Here is a 16,795-nt window from a genome sequence, read left to right as displayed (position 1 = left end):
GGCGGCCTTTTGCAGCGCTTGGATGACCCCTAGTTTGCATTACACACCTCCTCCCTCCTTCGGTGTGGGGCTCATGTTGGCTATGCCCCAGCCCCTGAAGCATTCAAGCTGATTTCTTGCAGCAGCTGGGCACTGTAACTGCTCCAGAGCTACTCTGTAAGGCAAGTAAAAGGGTGTGGGCCCTGCAGCACTACCTGTAGTTCGCATTGTGCGTTGGAAGGCACGAAGTAAGCAGACGGGAGAAGTCAGGATAGTGCGCAAGGGCATAGAAGGGAGCGGCTCAAGAAAAGAGAAGTGGAAACAGACAGCAAACTAGGCTGGAGAGAGACCTGAGACAAAGAGATCTGAATTATACGAGAGCCGACGAGGGGAAACACAAATTATGCAGTCAAGTTTCCCACATTTGGGGAAATCGCAGGAGCAGCACACCCAGAGTGCAATGGTTGAGCCTTGCCCTGGGAGAAGCACCTTCATGATCATAGTATCTCACCTGGCAGGTAAGTAGGAGTTGGGCTAGAGCTGGGGAGGGTCGCTGCTCGGGTTCCCCCCTGTGAAGTGAAGGAGATCCAACTGAAGCAGCACAAGGGAACTCTCGAAAGAAGAACAAGGCTAGAGGAAGATCTGAGACAAAGAAATCTGACTTTTACCAGAGCTGACCAGAGGAAAGCACAAACACAGTCCCCCACTACCACAAATAATGCAGTCGAGTTTCCCACATTTGGGAAAATCACAGGGGTCAGCATACCCAGAATGCAATGAATGAACCTCACCCTGGGAGAACAATCTTCATGACCATGGTATCTCCTATGCAAAATAAGTATGATTTGGGATAGGGCTGGTGAGGGCCGCTGCTCAGGCACATCTCTGTCAAGTAAAGGAGATTCAACTGAGGCAGCACAAGGGAACTCTCATCTGGGGACAACAACTGCAGGGAGACCACATCTTTTCAGATGAACATGGGAGGGCGGAAGGCTGCCTAATACTGAAGCACCATCAAATATCAAACCATGGCCCTCATTCCGAGTTGATCGCTCGCAAGGCGATTTTAGCAGAGTTACACACGCTAAGCCGCCGCCTACTGGGAGTGAATCTTAGCTTCTTAAAATTGCGACCGATGTATTCGCAATATTGCGATTACAAACTACTTAGCAGTTTCAGAGTAGCTTCAGACTTACTCGGCATCTGCGATCAGTTCAGTGCTTGTCGTTCCTGGTTTGACGTCACAAACACTCCCAGAGTTCGCCCAGACACTCCCCCGTTTCTCCGGCCACTCCTGCGTTTTTTCCGGAAACTGTAGCGTTTTTTCCCACACGCCCATAAAACGGCCTGTTTCCGCCCAGTAACACCCATTTCCTGTCAATCACATTACGATCGCCGGAGCGAAGAAAAAGCCGTGAGTAAAAATACTTTCTTCATTGTAAAATTACTTGGCGCAGTCGCAGTGCGAATATTGCGCATGCGTACTAAGCAGAATTTCACTGCGATGCGATGAAATTTACAGAGCGAACGACTCGGAATGAGGGCCCATATGCAACAACTAGTACAAGCACTCCTGGGGGAAGGTCTGCAGCAGACGGATTTGCATACGGTGATGTTATCCAAGCAGTGGGCCAAAGTTGACTGGAACCCTCATCTGCATATGAAAAGAGAAAAGGGGCATGCAGGGCATGGCGGCCTTTTGCAGTGCTTGGATGACCCCTAGTTCGCATTAAACACCCCCACCCTCCTTTGGTGTGGGGCTCATGTTGGCCATGCCCCATCCCCTGATGCATTCAAGCTGATTTCTTGCAGCAGCTGGGCACTGTAACAGCTCCAGAGCTGTTCTGTAAGGCAAGTAAAAGGGTGTGGGCCCTGCAGCACCACCTGTTGTTCGCATTGTGCGTTGGAAGGCACAAATTAAGCAGACGGGAGGAGAAGTCAGGATAGTGCGCAAGGGCATTCTTTTCTCTTAGTCCGGGGGCAAGGCTTCAAAATGGGGTCTGCAACGGAGGAGACACAGGGGGCGTGGTCACAGCAGCTTTTCTCTACAGTCTGCACCAGCAGGAGCCTACACCATTTTTTATGATCACGCTGAACTGCAGTGCGACTGCAATTACAGCATGGTCAAGAAGGGAGGCGTCATGCTGGGTGGCCATGCCCTGTCACTGTGCAGGAGCCAGCACCGCTCACACACTAGTCCCCGGGTGCAGCCCCCAACCCCCGGGACACCCGGAGCAACAAAATGTAGATTCAGGCCACCAGGCCACGCCCCTACCTATGAAACCATGCCTCCTTTTTACCATTGCGCTGTTTATCTGCGCGCACTGCATTACAATCTCCCTCGCCACCTCTCTGGGTGTCACCAGTGATAGTGACACCTCTGCCATGCTTGTAGCAGCTGGTCCTAAGATCTACGCCTCAAGCCCTGAGTGTTTGCCCTTGTGACTTGTTGATCATCATAGCGAAGCAGATGCTTACAGAAAACTGCAGGGGCTTAGATTGAAAATAAAAAAAATTGATGGGTATAAGGTAGAGAGGAGCGGGTTCGGTTCTCCGAGAACCGAATTCCCCACGAACTCCACGTGGTTTACACTGGTCCGAGGCAGGCTCGGTTGTTCCCGCCTGACTCGGAAAACCTGAACAAGGGAAAATGTCATCATCCCGCTGTCAGATTCTCGTGAGATTCGGATTCCATATAAAGAGCTGCGCGTTGCTGCCATTTTTACTCGTGCATTGAAGAGAGAGCGGAGAGGACGTGGCTATGTTCTCTCAGTGGAAATCTCAATATCAGTGCTCAGTATCAGTGGTTACTTATTGCTGCTCAGTAATACTAGTAGTGTGTCTCTCCTGCTCAGTGTCAGTTCTCAGTAGTATCCTCATCAGTGCTCAGTATCACTGCTCATTGTCTTGTGCTGCATTGTGGTGCTCAGCATACTACAGTACATTACTAATAGTCCAGTGCTGCATCTTGCTGCTCAGTGTCAGTTCTAGTATCCTCATCAGTGCTCACTATCACTGCTCATTGCATTGTGGTGTTCTGTATACTACAGTAACATAGTAATATAGTATATTTAGAGGAGCGGGTTCGGTTCTCCGAGAACCGAATTCCCGACGAACTCCACGTGGTTTACACTGGTCCGAGGCAGGCTCGGTTGTTCCCGCCTGACTCGGAAAACCTGAACAAGGGAAAATGTCATCATCCCGCTGTCGGATTCTCGCGAGATTCGGATTCCATATAAAGAGCTGCGCGTTGCCGCCATTTTTACTCGTGCATTGAAGAGAGAGCGGAGAGGACGTGGCTATGTTCTCTCAGTGGAAATCTCAATATCAGTGCTCAGTATCAGTGGTTACTTATTGCTGCTCAGTAATACTAGTAGTGTGTCTCTCCTGCTCAGTGTCAGTTCTCAGTAGTATCCTCATCAGTGCTCAGTATCACTGCTCATTGTCTTGTGCTGCATTGTGGTGCTCAGCATACTACAGTACATTACTAATAGTCCAGTGCTGCATCTTGCTGCTCAGTGTCAGTTCTAGTATCCTCATCAGTGCTCACTATCACTGCTCATTACATTGTGGTGTTCTGTATACTACAGTAACATAGTAATATAGTAACATATGGTAACATAGTTTTTGAGGTTGAATAGAGGCAAATTGCCCATCGTGTTCAACCTGTTTTAAGTTGTGATGATTCTACATACTTGCTGAATAATGTTTTATGACTAGTTAGCTACTATAACTCATGTTACCCCCGGATTAACCATGTTGATATTTTAAGTATTATAACCTTGGATAGCTTTTTCATTCAGAAATGTATCCATTCCTTTTTTAAATCCAATTACAGAGTCCGCCATTACCACCTTCCCTGGCAGGGAATTCCACATCCTGATTGCCCTAACAGTGAAGATCATAGTATCTCACCTGGCAGGTAAGTAGGAGTTGGGCTAGAGCTGTGGAGGATTGCTGCTCGGGCACCCCCTGTCAAGTGAAGGAGATCCAACTGAGGCAGCACAAGGGAACTCTCGAAAGAAGAACAAGGCTAGAGGAAGATCTGAGACAAAGAAATCTGACTTTTACCAGAGCTGACCAGAGGAAAGCACAAACACAGTCCCCCACTACCACAAATAATGCAGTCAAGTTTCCCACATTTGGGGAAATCACAGGGGTCAGCATACCCAGAGTGCAATGAATGAACCTCACCCTGGGAGAACAATCTTCATGACCATGGTATCTCCTATGCAAAATAAGTATGATTTGGGATAGGGCTGGGGAGGGCCGCTGCTCAGGCACATCTCTGTCAAGTAAAGGAGATTCAACTGAGGCAGCACAAGGGAACTCTCATCTGGGGACAACAACTGCAGGGAGAACACATATTTTCAGATGAACATGGGAGGGCAGAAGGCTGCCTAATACTGAAGCACCCCCAAACAACAAACCAAATGCAACTACTAGTGCAAGCATTCCTGGGGGAAGGCCTGCAGCAGACGGATTTGCAAATGGTGATGTCATCCAAGCAGTGGGTCAAAGTTGGCTTCAACCCTCGTCTGCATATGAAAATAAAAAAGGGGTGTGCAGGGCATGGCGGCCTTTTGCGGCGCTTGGATGACCCCTAGTTCGCATTAAACACCTCCACCCTCCTTCGGTGTGGGGCTCATGTTGGCTATGCCCCAGCCCCTGAAGCATTCAAGCTGATTTCTTGCAGCAGCTGGGCACTGTAACAGCTCCAGAGCTGCTCTGTAAAGCAAGTAAAAGGGTGTGGGCCCTGCAGCACTACCTGTAGTTTGCATTGTGCGTTGGAAGGCACAAAGTAAGCAGACGGGGAAGTCAGGATAGTGCACAAGGGCATAGAAGGGAGCGGCTCAAGAAAAGAGAAGTGGAAACAGACAGCAAACTAGGCTGGAGAGAGACCTGAGACAAAGAGATCTGAATTATACGAGAGCCGACCAGAGGAAACACAAATTATGTAATCAAGTGTCCCACATTTGGGGAAATCGTAGGAGCAGCACACCCAGAGTGCATTGGGTGATCCTTGCCCTGGGAGAAGCACCTTCATGATCATAGTATCTCACCTGGCAGGTAAGTAGGAGTTGGGCTAGAGCTGGGGAGGGTCGCTGCTCGGGTACCCCCCTGTCAAGTGAAGGAGATCCAACTGAGGCAGCACAAGGAAACTCTCGAAAAAAGAACAAGGCTAGATGAAGATCTGAGACATAGAAATCTGACTTTTACCAGAGCTGACCAGAGGAAAGCACAAACACAGTCCCCCACTACAACAAATAATGCAGTCGAGTTTCCCACATTTGGGGAAATCACAGGGGTCAGCATACCCAGAATGCAATGAATGAACCTCACCCTGGGAGAACAATCTTCATGATAATGGTATCTCCTATGCAAAATAAGTATGATTTGGGATAGGGCTGGGGAGGGCCGCTGCTCAGGCACATCTCTGTCAAGTAAAGGAGATTCAACTGAGGCAGCACAAGGGAACTCTCATCTGGGGACAACAACTGCAGGGAGAACACATATTTTCAGATGAAAATGGGAGAGCAGAAGGCTGCCTAATACTGAAGCACCCCCAAACAACAAACCAAATGCAACAACTAGTACAAGCATTCCTGGGAAAAAGTCTGCAGAAGACGGATTTGCATACGGTGATGTCATCCAAGCAGTGGGCCAAAGTTGGCTGGAACCCTCATCTGCATATGAAAAGAGAAAAGGGGTATGCAGGGCATGGCGGCCTTTTGCGGTGCTTGGATGACCCTTAGTTTGCATTAAACACCTCCACCCTCAGTCGGTGTGGGGCTCATGTTGGCTATGCCCCAGCCCCTGAAGCATTCAAGCTGATTTCTTGCAGCAGCTGGGCACTGTAACAGCTCCAGAGCTGCTCTGTAAGGCAAGTAAAAGGGTGTGGGCCCTGCAGCACTACCTGTAGTTTGCATTGTGCATTGGAATGCACAAAGTAAGCAGACAGGAGGAGATGTCAGGATAGTCCACAAGGGTATAGAAGGGAGCGGCTCAAGAAAAGAGAAGTGGAAACAGGCAGCAAACTAGGCTGGAGAGAGACCTGAGACAAAGAGATCTAAATTATACGAGAGCCGACCAGGGGAAACACAAATTATGCAGTCAAGTGTCCCACATTTGGGGAAATCGCAGGAGCAGCACACCCAGAGTGCAATGGGTGAGCCTTGCCCTGGGAGAAGCACCTTCATGATCATAGTATCTCACCTGGCAGGTAAGTAGGAGTTGGGCTAGAGCTGGGGAGGGTTGCTGCTCGGGTACCCCCCTGTCAAGTGAAGGAGATCCAACTGAGGCAGCACAAGGGAACTCTCGAAAGAAGAACAAGGCTAGAGGAAAATCTGAGACAAAGAAATCTGACTTTTACCAGAGCTGACCAGAGGAAAGCACAAACACAGTCCCCCACTACCACAAATAATGCAGTCGAGTTTCCCACATTTGGGGAAATCACAGGGGTCAGCATATCCAAAATGCAATGAATGAACCTCACCCTCGGAGAACAATCTTCATGACCATGGTATCTCCTATGCAAAATAAGTATGATTTGGGATAGGGCTGGGGAGGGCCGCTGCTCAGGCACATCTCTGTCAAGTAAAGGAGATTCAACTGAGGCAGCACAAGGGAACTCCCATCTGGGGACAACAACTGCAGGGAGAACACATATTTTCAGATGAACATGGGAGGGCAGAAGGCTGCCTAATACTGAAGCACCCCCAAACAACAAACCAAATGCAACAACTAGTACAAGCATTCCTGGGGGAAGTTCTGCAGAAGACGGATTTGCATACGGTGATGTCATCCAAGCAGTGGGCCAAAGTTGGCTGGAACCCTCATCTGCATATGAAAAGAGAAAAGGGGTATGCAGGGCATGGCGGCCTTTTGCGGCGCTTGGATGACCCTTAGTTCGCATTAAACACCCCCACCCTCCTTCGGTGTGGGGCTCATGTTGGCTATGCCCCAGCCCCTGAAGCATTCAAGCTGATTTCTTGCAGCAGCTGGGCACTGTAACTGCTCCAGAGACGCTCTGTAAGGCAAGTAAAAGGGTGTGGGTCCTGCAGCACTACCTGTAGTTTGCATTGTGCGTTGGAAGGCACGAAGTAAGCAGACGGGAGAAGTCAGGATAGTGCGCAAGGGCATAGAAGGGAGCGGCTCAAGAAAAGAGAAGTAGAAACAGACAGCAAACTAGGCTGGAGAGAGACCTGAGACAAAGAGATCTGAATTATACGAGAGCCGACCAGGGGAAACACAAATTATGCAGTCAAGTTTCCCACATTTGGGGAAATCGCAGAAGCAGCACACCCAGAGTGCAATGGGTGAGCCTTGCCCTGGGAGAAGCACCTTCATGATCATAGTATCTCACCTGGCAGGTAAGTAGGAGTTGGGCTAGAGCTGGGGAGGGTCGCTGCTCGAGCATCCCCCTGTCAAGTAAAGGAGATTCAACTGAGGCAGCACAAGGGAACTCTCATCTGGGGACAACAACTGCAGGGAGAACACATATTTTCAGATAAAAATCTTGGTCATGCTCTGGTTTCTCTTCAGAACGAACAAATCTTTCGCCTTTTACTAAAGATTTCTGTGGAGAGGAGCAAAACCGAGTTTTATCTCAATTTTTGCATGCCCCATCTTTTTGGGGTTTCTTTTATCGGTTTAAAGATAGAATGAGTGTGCTTTAATGTAAGCTCATTTGCATAGAAATGACAGTAAATGTTTGTTTCTTTTCAAACAGAACTTTCTTGACCATGCTACTTGCTTGAAAGATCTGGGAGCACATGGAATACAGTACAAACCATGCTTATAGCAAGGAGAAGACAGGTGAGAAATCTGCTTTCTTTCAAATTGGGCGCTCACTTTGATCTGAATGAGGACTGCTGGCACGGCACTCAGGCGACAGGTGGAATCTTGGTCATGCTCTGGTTTCTCTTCAGAACGAACAAATCTTTCGCCTTTTACTAAAGATTTCCGTGGAGAGGAGCAAAACTGAGTTTTATCTCAATTTTTGCATGCCCCATATTATTGGGGTTTCTTTTATCGGATTAAAGACAGAACGAGTGTGCTTTCTTGTTAGCTTTAATGTAAGTTTATTTGCATAACAATGACAATAAATGTCTGTTTCTTTTCAAGCAGAACTTTCTTGACCATACTAATTGCTTGAAAGATCTGGGAGCACATGGAAAAGAGTACAAACCATGCTTATAGCAAGGGGAAGCCTGGTGAGAAATCTGCTTTCTTTCTTTCAAATTGGGTGCTCACTTTGAGCTGAATGAGGACTGCTGGCATGGCACTCAGGCGACAGGTGGAATCTTGGTCATGCTCTGGTTTCTCTTCAGAACGAACAAATCTTTCGCCTTTTACTAAAGATTTCCGTGGAGAGGAGCAAAACTGAGTTTTATCTCAATTTTTGCATGCCCCGTCTTATTGGGGTTTCTTTTATCAGTTTAAAGATAGAACGAGTGTGCTTTAATGTAAGCTCATTTGCGTAGAAATGACAGTAAATGTTTGTTTCTTTTCAAACAGAACTTTCTTGACTATACTAATTGCTTGAAAGATCTGGGAGCACATGGAAAAGAGTACAAACCATGTTTATAGCAAGGGGAAGCCTGGTGAGAAATCTGCTTTCTTTCTTTCTTTCAAATTGGGTGCTCACTTTGAGCTGAATGAGGACTGCTGGCATGGCACTCAGGCGACAGGTAGAATCTTGGTCATGCTGTGGTTTCTCTTCAGAACGAACAAATCTTTCGCATTTTACTAAAGATTTCCGTGGAGAGGAGCAAAACTGAGTTTTATCTCAATTTTTGCATGCCCCATCTTATTGGGGTTTTATTTTATTGGTTTAAAGATAGAACGAGTGTGCTTTAATGTAAGCTCATTTGCATAGAAATGACAGTAAATGTTTGTTTCTTTTCAAACAGAACTTTCTTGACCACACTAATTGTTTGAAAGATCTGGGAGCACATGGAAAAGAGTACAAACCATGTTTATAGCAAGGGGAAGCCTGGTGAGAAATCTGCTTTCTTTCATTCAAATTGGGTGCTCACTTTGAGCTGAATGAGAACTGCTGGCATGGCACTCAGGCGACAGGTGGAATCTTGGTCATGCTCTGGTTTCTCTTCAGAACTAACAAATATTTCGCCTTTTATTAAAGATTTCCGTGGAGAGGAGCAAAACTGAGTTTTATCTCAATTTTTGCATGCCCCATATTATTGGGGTTTCTTTTATCAGTTTAAAAACAGAACGAGTGTGCTTTCTTGTTAGCTTTAATGTAAGTTTATTTGCATAACAATGACAGTAAATGTTTGTTTCTTTTCAAACAGAACTTTCTTGACCATGCTACTTGCTTGAAAGATCTGGGAGCACATGGAAAACAGTACTAACCATGCAGTATCACAAGAGCCTTTATTTGATCTTTCATGAAGATAGAGCAGAATTGAGGACACGTCAACAATTTCTGCCGAAGGTGGTTCATCTTTCCACATGGTGCCTTTGGCCACTGACACCTTCGTTGAGTCAAAGTCTCTGGCTGTGGTCAGAACTTTGAAAATTTATGTCACCAGAACGGTTCAGATTAGGAAAACAGAGGCTCTGTTTGTCCTGTATGCTCCCAACATGATTGGGTGTCCTGCTTCCATGCAGACCATTATGCGCTGGATCTGTGGTAAGATTCAGCATGCTCATTCCACGGCAGGATTGCCGTTACTGAATTAGGTGAAGACCCATTCTACTAGAAAGGTGGGTTCATCCTGGGCAGCTGGTCGGGGAGTCTCGGCATTGCAACTTTGCCGAGCAGCTATTTAGTAAACACTTTTGCTAAGTTTTACAAGTTTGATACCTTGGCTGATGATAACCTCAAGTTGGGTCATTCGGTGCTGCAGAGTCGTACGCACTCTCCCACCCGTTCAAGAGCTTTGGTATAACCCCATGGTTCTTAATGTGACCCCAGCATCCTCTAGGTCGTATGAGAAAATAGGATTTTAATACCTACCGGTAAATCCTTTTCTCTTAGTACGTAGAGGATGCTGGGCACCCGTCCCAGTCCATACTGTGTCTGCAGTTATTACTTGTGGTTATACACATGTTGTGTTACGGTTCTGGTCAGCTTTTTGCTGCAATTGTTCATGCCGTTGGCTTGTGTTCTGTTGAATGCCACGTTCTGCGGCATGCTTAAGGTGTGAGCTGGTAAGATGCTCACCTTAGTTTAACAATAAATCCTTTCCTCGAAATGTCCGTCTCCCTGGGCACAGTTCCTATAACTGGAGTCTGGAGGAGGGGCATAGAGGGAGGAGCCAGTTCACACCCTTTGAAAGTCTTAAAGTGCCCATGTCTCTTGCGGATCCCGTCTATACCCCATGGTTCTTAATGTGACCCCAGCATCATCTACGGACTAAGAGAAAAGGATGCCCTTGTGTACTATCCTGACTTCTCCTCCCGTCTGCTTACTTTGTGCCTTCCAACGCACAATGCGAACTACAGGTGGTGCTGCAGGGCCCACACCCTTTTACTTGCCTTACAGAGCAGCTCTGGAGCTGTTACAGTGCCCAGCTGCTGCAAGAAATCAGCATGAATGCTTCAGGGGATGGGGCATGGCCAACATGAGCCCCACACCAAAGGAGGGTGGGGGTGTTTAATGCGAACTAGGGGTCATCCAAGCACTGCAAAAGGCCGCCATGCCCTGCATGCCCCTTTTCTCTTTTTATATGCAGATGAGGGTTCCAGCCAACTTTGGCCCACTGCTTGGATGACATCACCGTATGCAAATCCGTCTGCTGCAGACCTTCCCCCAGGAATGCTTGTACTAGTTGTTGGATATGGTTTGATATTTGATGGTGCTTCAGTATTAGGCAGCCTTCCGCCCTCCCATGTTCATCTGAAAAGATGTGGTCTCCCTGCAGTTGTTGTCCCCAGACGAGAGTTCCCTTGTGCTTCCTCAGTTGAATCTCCTTAACTTGACGGGGGAGGGGCTGCCCGAGCTGCCACCCTCCCCAGCCCTATCCCAACTCATACTTATTTTACATATTAGATCTCTTGATCATGAAGATTGTTCTCACAGGGTGAGGTTCATCCATTATATTTTAAAATAGGAAGGTACAAATTACATATTTGAATTGCATCTATGTGCTGGATTCAAATGTCCCCCCCCCCCCTTCCTTTCTCAATTGTGCCCGTCAGCAGCTATTCTAAGGTTGCTGCCAATGGGTGTGACACATTAATTTCTTCTGTGGGGTACACTGGACTCCACAAGGATTCACATTGGGGTGTAGAGTAGGATCTTGATCTGAGGCACCAACCGGCTCAAAGCTTTTGACTGTTCCCAAGAAGCTCAGTGCATTCTCCTCTATAACCCCGCTTCCATGAACAGGGAGCTCAGTTTGTAGTTGGTGCCTTCAGTAGCAGGCCAATTAACAGGGGCCTGCCTCAGGCAGCCTATTCTTAGCTATTAATTTTGACAAGAAAAGAAGAACTTGTTTTATGAGAATCTACAAGGGCTGCAGCAGGCTAGGTCTAATAGACATCTTTACTGCAGCTTCATCACTCCCAGCGGCGCTGTATACTCCCGTGCCCTGGTTGCTGGGTCACTGCAGCGGAGGCTCCGGTTTCATCCTAAGGTCAGTCACACACACACCACCCTTCCGGATCACGAGGCCGCTGATGAAGGGGAGCGAGGCCGTAGGGGGTGGGCCGTGTGCGCACTGCGGTGGACACTGATTACTGGGCAGCCGCTCCACTAGCCACCAGGTACAGTTAAGGAGCACAGGTCTGGGGGTTTTTCTCCTATATTAACCCAATTTTGTACTGCCCGCAGCGCATTGTGATAGGTAATAGGGCCTGATTCAGGTTGGATTGCAATCACAATAAGCGATCCAACAGCAAAAATTGCTAAGAGCATACGCATGTGCCTGCATTTTCTGCGGCACCCCGCAGAGAATGTGATCGCCTCTGCCTGTCAATCGGGGCGGGGAAGGGGGGGAGAGGTGGGTCAGCAACACTCCATTTCCAAGTCAGGGATGGAGCGGTGCGGGGGCAAGGCTTCAAAATGGGGTCTGCAACGGAGGAGACACAGGGGGCGTGGTCACAGCGGCTGTATGACATCACATTCAGCCGCTGTGTGGGCCCTGCAGCACTACCTGTAGTTCGCATTGTGCGTTGGAAGGCACAAAGTAAGCAGACAGGAGGAGAAGTCAGGATAGTGCGCAAGGGCATAGAAGGGAGCGGCTCAAGAAAAGAGAAGTGGAAACAGAAAGCAAACTAGGCTGGAGAGAGACCTGAGACAAAGAGATCTGAATTATACGAGAGCCGACCAGGGGAAACACAAATTATGCAGTCAAGTTTCCCACATTTGGGGAAATCGCTGGAGCAGCACACCCAGAGTGCAATGGGTGAGCCTTGCCCTGGGAGAAGCACCTTCATGATCATAGTATCTCACCTGGCAGGTAAGTAGGAGTTGGGCTAGAGCTGGGGAGGGTCGCTGCTCGGGTACCCCCCTGTAAAGTGAAGGAGATCCAACTGAGGCAGCACAAGGGAACTCTCAAAAGAAGAACAAGGCAATAGGAAAATCTGAGACAAAGAAATCTGACTTTTACCAGAGCTGACCAGAGGAAAGCACAAACACAGTCCCCCACTACCACAAATAATGCAGTTGAGTTTCCCACATTTGGGGAAATCACAGGGGTCAGCATACCCAAAATGCAATGAATGAACCTCACCCTGGGAGAACAATTTTCATGACCATGGTATCTCCTATGCAAAATAAGTATGATTTGGAATAGGGCTGGGGAGGGCCGCTGCTCATGCACATCTCTGTCAAGTAAAGGAGATTCAACTGAGGCAGCACAAAGGAACTCTCATCTGGGGACAACAACTGCAGGGAGAACACATATTTTCAGATAAAACATGGGAGGGCAGAAGGCTGCCTAATACTGAAGCACCCCCAAACAACAAACCAAATGCAACAACTAGTGCAAGCATTCCTGGGGGAAGTTCTGCAGAAGACGGATTTGCATACGGTGATGTCATCCAAGCAGTGGGTCAAAGTTGGCTTCAACCCTCATCTGCATATGAAAAGAGAAAAGGGGCGTGCAGGGCATGGCGGCCTTTTGCGGTGCTTGGATGACCCCTAGTTCGCATTAAACACCTCCACCCTCCTTTGGTGTGGGGCTCATGTTGGCCATGCCCCATCCCCTGAAGCATTCAAGCAGATTTCTTGCAGCAGCTGGGCACTGTAACAGCTCCAGAGCTGCTCTGTAAGGCAAGTAAAAGGGTGTGGGCCCTGCAGCACTACCTGTAGTTTGCATTGTGCATTGGAAGGCACAAAGTAAGCAGACGGGAGGAGAAGTCAGGATAGTGCACAAGGGTATAGAAGGGAGCGGCTGAAGAAAAGAGAAGTGGAAACAGACAGCAAACTAGGCTGGAGAGAGACCTGAGACAAAGAGATCTGAATTATACGAGAGCCGACCAGGGGAAACACAAATTATGCAGTCAAGTTTCCCACATTTGGGGAAATCGCAGGGGCAGCACACCCAGAGTGCAATGGGTGAGCCTTGCCCTGGGAGAAGCACCTTCATGATCATAGTATCTCACCTGGCAGGTAAGTAGGAGTTGGGCTCGAGCTGGGGAGGGTCTCTGCTCGGGCACCCCCCTGTCAAGTGAAGGAGATCCAACTGAGGCAGCACAAGGGAACTCTCAAAAGAAGAACAAGGCTCTGAAACAAAGAAATCTGACTTTTACCAGAGCTGACCAGAGAAAAGCACAAACACAGTCTCCCACTACCACAAATAATGCAGTCAAGTTTCCCACATTTGGGGAAATCACAGGGGTCAGCATACCCAAAATGCAATGAATGAACCTCATCCTGGGAGAAAAATCTTCATGACCATGGTATCTCCTATGCAAAATAAGTATGATTTGGAATAGGGCTGGGGAGGGCCGCTGCTCATGCACATCTCTGTCAAGTAAAGGAGATTCAACTGAGGCAGCAAAAGGGAACTCTCATCTGGGGACAACAACTGCAGGGAGAACATATATTTTCAGATGAACATGGGAGGGCAGAAGGCTGCCTAATACTGAAGCACCCCCAAACAACAAACCAAATGCAACAACTAGTGCAAGCATTCCTGGGGGAAGGCCTGCCGCAGATGGATTTGCATATGGTGATGTCATCCAAGCAGTGGGTCAAAGTTGGCTTCAACCCTCGTCTGCATATGAAAAGAGAAAAGGGGCGTGCAGGGCATGGTGGCCTTTTGCGGCGCTTGGCTGACCCCTAGTTTGCATAAAACACCTCCACCCACCTTTGGTGTGGGGCTCATGTTGGCTATGCCCCAGCCCCTGAAGCATTCAAGCTGATTTCTTGCAGCAGCTGGGCACTGTAACAGCTCCAGAGCTGCTCTGTAAGGCAAGTAAAAGGGTGTGGGCCCTGCAGCACTACCTGTAGTTCGCATTGTGCGTTGGAAGGCACAAAGTAAGCAGACAGGAGGAGAAGTCAGGATAGTGCGCAAGGGCATAGAAGGGAGCAGCTCAAGAAAAGAGAAGTGGAAACAGAAAGCAAACTAGGCTGGAGAGAGACCTGAGACAAAGAGATCTGAATTATACGAGAGCCGACCAGGGGAAACACAAATTATGCAGTCAAGTTTCCCACATTTGGGGAAATCGCAGGAGCAGCACACCCAGAGTGCAATGGGTGAGCCTTGCCCTGGGAGAAGCACCTTCATGATCATAGTATCTCACCTGGCAGGTAAGTAGGAGTTGGGCTAGAGCTGGGGAGGGTCGCTGCTCGGGTACCCCCCTGTAAAGTGAAGGAGATCCAACTGAGGCAGCACAAGGGAACTCTCAAAAGAAGAACAAGGCAATAGGAAAATCTGAGACAAAGAAATCTGACTTTTACCAGAGCTGACCAGAGGAAAGCACAAACACAGTCCCCCACTACCACAAATAATGCAGTTGAGTTTCCCACATTTGGGGAAATCACAGGGGTCAGCATACCCAAAATGCAATGAATGAACCTCACCCTGGGAGAACAATTTTCATGACCATGGTATCTCCTATGCAAAATAAGTATGATTTGGAATAGGGCTGGGGAGGGCCGCTGCTCATGCACATCTCTGTCAAGTAAAGGAGATTCAACTGAGGCAGCACAAAGGAACTCTCATCTGGGGACAACAACTGCAGGGAGAACACATATTTTCAGATAAAACATGGGAGGGCAGAAGGCTGCCTAATACTGAAGCACCCCCAAACAACAAACCAAATGCAACAACTAGTGCAAGCATTCCTGGGGGAAGTTCTGCAGAAGACGGATTTGCATACGGTGATGTCATCCAAGCAGTGGGTCAAAGTTGGCTTCAACCCTCATCTGCATATGAAAAGAGAAAAGGGGCGTGCAGGGCATGGCGGCCTTTTGCGGTGCTTGGATGACCCCTAGTTCGCATTAAACACCTCCACCCTCCTTTGGTGTGGGGCTCATGTTGGCCATGCCCCATCCCCTGAAGCATTCAAGCAGATTTCTTGCAGCAGCTGGGCACTGTAACAGCTCCAGAGCTGCTCTGTAAGGCAAGTAAAAGGGTGTGGGCCCTGCAGCACTACCTGTAGTTTGCATTGTGCATTGGAAGGCACAAAGTAAGCAGACGGGAGGAGAAGTCAGGATAGTGCACAAGGGTATAGAAGGGAGCGGCTGAAGAAAAGAGAAGTGGAAACAGACAGCAAACTAGGCTGGAGAGAGACCTGAGACAAAGAGATCTGAATTATACGAGAGCCGACCAGGGGAAACACAAATTATGCAGTCAAGTTTCCCACATTTGGGGAAATCGCAGGGGCAGCACACCCAGAGTGCAATGGGTGAGCCTTGCCCTGGGAGAAGCACCTTCATGATCATAGTATCTCACCTGGCAGGTAAGTAGGAGTTGGGCTAGAGCTGGGGAGGGTCTCTGCTCGGGCACCCCCCTGTCAAGTGAAGGAGATCCAACTGAGGCAGCACAAGGGAACTCTCAAAAGAAGAACAAGGCTCTGAAACAAAGAAATCTGACTTTTACCAGAGCTGACCAGAGGAAAACACAAACACAGTCCCCCACTACCACAAATAAAGCAGTCGAGTTTCCCACATTTGGGGAAATCACAGGGGTCAGCATACCCAGAATGCAATGAATGAACCTCACCCTGGGAGAATAATCTTCATGACCATGGTATCTCCTATGCAAAATAAGTATGATTTGGGATAGAGCTGGGGAGGGCCGCTGCTCAGGCACATCTCTGTCAAGTTAAGGAGATTCAACTGAGGCAGCACAAGGGAACTCTCATCTGGGGACAACAACTGCAGGGAGAACACATATTTTCAGATGAACATGGGAGGGCAGAAGGCTGCCTAATACTGAAGCACCCCCAAACAACAAACCAAATGCAACAACTCGTGCAAGCATTCCTGGGGGAAGGCCTGCCGCAGATGGATTTGCATATGGTGATGTCATCCAAGCAGTGGGTCAAAGTTGGCTTCAACCCTCGTCTGCATATGAAAACAGAAAAGGGGCATGCAGGGCATGGTGGCCTTTTGCGGCGCTTGTCTGACCCCTAGTTTGCATTAAACACCTCCACCCTCCTTCGGTGTGGGGCTCATGTTGGCTATGCCCCAGCCCCTGAAGCATTCAAGCTGATTTCTTGCAGCAGCTTGGCACTGTAACAGCTCCAGAGCTGCTCTGTAAGGCAAGTAAAAGGGTGTGGGCCCTGCAGCACTACCTGTAGTTTGCATTGTGCATTGGAAGGCACAAAGTAAGCAGACGGGAGGAGAAGTCAGGATAGTGCACAAGGGTATAGAAGGGAGCGGCTGAAGAAA

General features: G+C 48.4%; 19 non-coding genes and 2 pseudogenes across 19 annotated transcripts; 5 read left to right on the top strand and 16 right to left on the bottom strand.

Annotated features, from left to right (window-relative positions):
• Window positions 1–369: 369 nt before the first annotated feature.
• On the bottom strand, window positions 370–505 carry LOC135020615 (U1 spliceosomal RNA; annotated as a pseudogene).
• Window positions 506–657: 152 nt separating this feature from the next.
• Window positions 658–821, bottom strand: LOC135020490 (U1 spliceosomal RNA). Its single transcript, XR_010217915.1, has one exon. It is a non-coding gene; the product is annotated as a U1 spliceosomal RNA (small nuclear RNA).
• A 3,239-nt stretch (window positions 822–4,060) lies between these two features.
• On the bottom strand, window positions 4,061–4,224 carry LOC135020617 (U1 spliceosomal RNA). The gene has a single exon (XR_010218009.1). It is a non-coding gene; the product is annotated as a U1 spliceosomal RNA (small nuclear RNA).
• A 670-nt stretch (window positions 4,225–4,894) lies between these two features.
• On the bottom strand, window positions 4,895–5,057 carry LOC135020691 (U1 spliceosomal RNA). Its single transcript, XR_010218051.1, has one exon. It is a non-coding gene; the product is annotated as a U1 spliceosomal RNA (small nuclear RNA).
• A 152-nt stretch (window positions 5,058–5,209) lies between these two features.
• Window positions 5,210–5,373, bottom strand: LOC135020404 (U1 spliceosomal RNA). The gene has a single exon (XR_010217832.1). It is a non-coding gene; the product is annotated as a U1 spliceosomal RNA (small nuclear RNA).
• A 695-nt stretch (window positions 5,374–6,068) lies between these two features.
• LOC135020592 (U1 spliceosomal RNA) lies at window positions 6,069–6,210 on the bottom strand (annotated as a pseudogene).
• A 152-nt stretch (window positions 6,211–6,362) lies between these two features.
• Window positions 6,363–6,526, bottom strand: LOC135020750 (U1 spliceosomal RNA). The gene has a single exon (XR_010218104.1). It is a non-coding gene; the product is annotated as a U1 spliceosomal RNA (small nuclear RNA).
• A 671-nt stretch (window positions 6,527–7,197) lies between these two features.
• Window positions 7,198–7,360, bottom strand: LOC135020572 (U1 spliceosomal RNA). The gene has a single exon (XR_010217985.1). It is a non-coding gene; the product is annotated as a U1 spliceosomal RNA (small nuclear RNA).
• Window positions 7,361–7,504: 144 nt separating this feature from the next.
• Window positions 7,505–7,620, top strand: LOC135020726 (U5 spliceosomal RNA). The gene has a single exon (XR_010218080.1). It is a non-coding gene; the product is annotated as a U5 spliceosomal RNA (small nuclear RNA).
• A 270-nt stretch (window positions 7,621–7,890) lies between these two features.
• On the top strand, window positions 7,891–8,006 carry LOC135020707 (U5 spliceosomal RNA). The gene has a single exon (XR_010218061.1). It is a non-coding gene; the product is annotated as a U5 spliceosomal RNA (small nuclear RNA).
• A 286-nt stretch (window positions 8,007–8,292) lies between these two features.
• LOC135020716 (U5 spliceosomal RNA) lies at window positions 8,293–8,408 on the top strand. Its single transcript, XR_010218070.1, has one exon. It is a non-coding gene; the product is annotated as a U5 spliceosomal RNA (small nuclear RNA).
• A 278-nt stretch (window positions 8,409–8,686) lies between these two features.
• Window positions 8,687–8,802, top strand: LOC135020737 (U5 spliceosomal RNA). Its single transcript, XR_010218091.1, has one exon. It is a non-coding gene; the product is annotated as a U5 spliceosomal RNA (small nuclear RNA).
• A 275-nt stretch (window positions 8,803–9,077) lies between these two features.
• LOC135020741 (U5 spliceosomal RNA) lies at window positions 9,078–9,193 on the top strand. The gene has a single exon (XR_010218095.1). It is a non-coding gene; the product is annotated as a U5 spliceosomal RNA (small nuclear RNA).
• A 3,062-nt stretch (window positions 9,194–12,255) lies between these two features.
• On the bottom strand, window positions 12,256–12,418 carry LOC135020586 (U1 spliceosomal RNA). The gene has a single exon (XR_010217997.1). It is a non-coding gene; the product is annotated as a U1 spliceosomal RNA (small nuclear RNA).
• Window positions 12,419–12,570: 152 nt separating this feature from the next.
• On the bottom strand, window positions 12,571–12,734 carry LOC135020385 (U1 spliceosomal RNA). Its single transcript, XR_010217814.1, has one exon. It is a non-coding gene; the product is annotated as a U1 spliceosomal RNA (small nuclear RNA).
• Window positions 12,735–13,409: 675 nt separating this feature from the next.
• On the bottom strand, window positions 13,410–13,572 carry LOC135020509 (U1 spliceosomal RNA). The gene has a single exon (XR_010217934.1). It is a non-coding gene; the product is annotated as a U1 spliceosomal RNA (small nuclear RNA).
• A 142-nt stretch (window positions 13,573–13,714) lies between these two features.
• On the bottom strand, window positions 13,715–13,878 carry LOC135020482 (U1 spliceosomal RNA). The gene has a single exon (XR_010217907.1). It is a non-coding gene; the product is annotated as a U1 spliceosomal RNA (small nuclear RNA).
• Window positions 13,879–14,552: 674 nt separating this feature from the next.
• On the bottom strand, window positions 14,553–14,715 carry LOC135020532 (U1 spliceosomal RNA). The gene has a single exon (XR_010217956.1). It is a non-coding gene; the product is annotated as a U1 spliceosomal RNA (small nuclear RNA).
• Window positions 14,716–14,867: 152 nt separating this feature from the next.
• LOC135020374 (U1 spliceosomal RNA) lies at window positions 14,868–15,031 on the bottom strand. Its single transcript, XR_010217803.1, has one exon. It is a non-coding gene; the product is annotated as a U1 spliceosomal RNA (small nuclear RNA).
• Window positions 15,032–15,706: 675 nt separating this feature from the next.
• On the bottom strand, window positions 15,707–15,869 carry LOC135020508 (U1 spliceosomal RNA). Its single transcript, XR_010217933.1, has one exon. It is a non-coding gene; the product is annotated as a U1 spliceosomal RNA (small nuclear RNA).
• A 142-nt stretch (window positions 15,870–16,011) lies between these two features.
• On the bottom strand, window positions 16,012–16,175 carry LOC135020443 (U1 spliceosomal RNA). Its single transcript, XR_010217871.1, has one exon. It is a non-coding gene; the product is annotated as a U1 spliceosomal RNA (small nuclear RNA).
• Between the last annotated feature and the right edge of the window lie 620 nt (window positions 16,176–16,795).

This window comes from Pseudophryne corroboree, unplaced genomic scaffold (genome assembly GCF_028390025.1).
Source record: "Pseudophryne corroboree isolate aPseCor3 unplaced genomic scaffold, aPseCor3.hap2 scaffold_350, whole genome shotgun sequence".
In the NCBI taxonomy this organism is placed as follows: Eukaryota; Metazoa; Chordata; class Amphibia; order Anura; family Myobatrachidae; genus Pseudophryne; species Pseudophryne corroboree.
The sequence above is the reverse complement of the archived record's forward strand: the minus strand, read 5'-3'. Positions and strand labels throughout refer to the sequence as shown.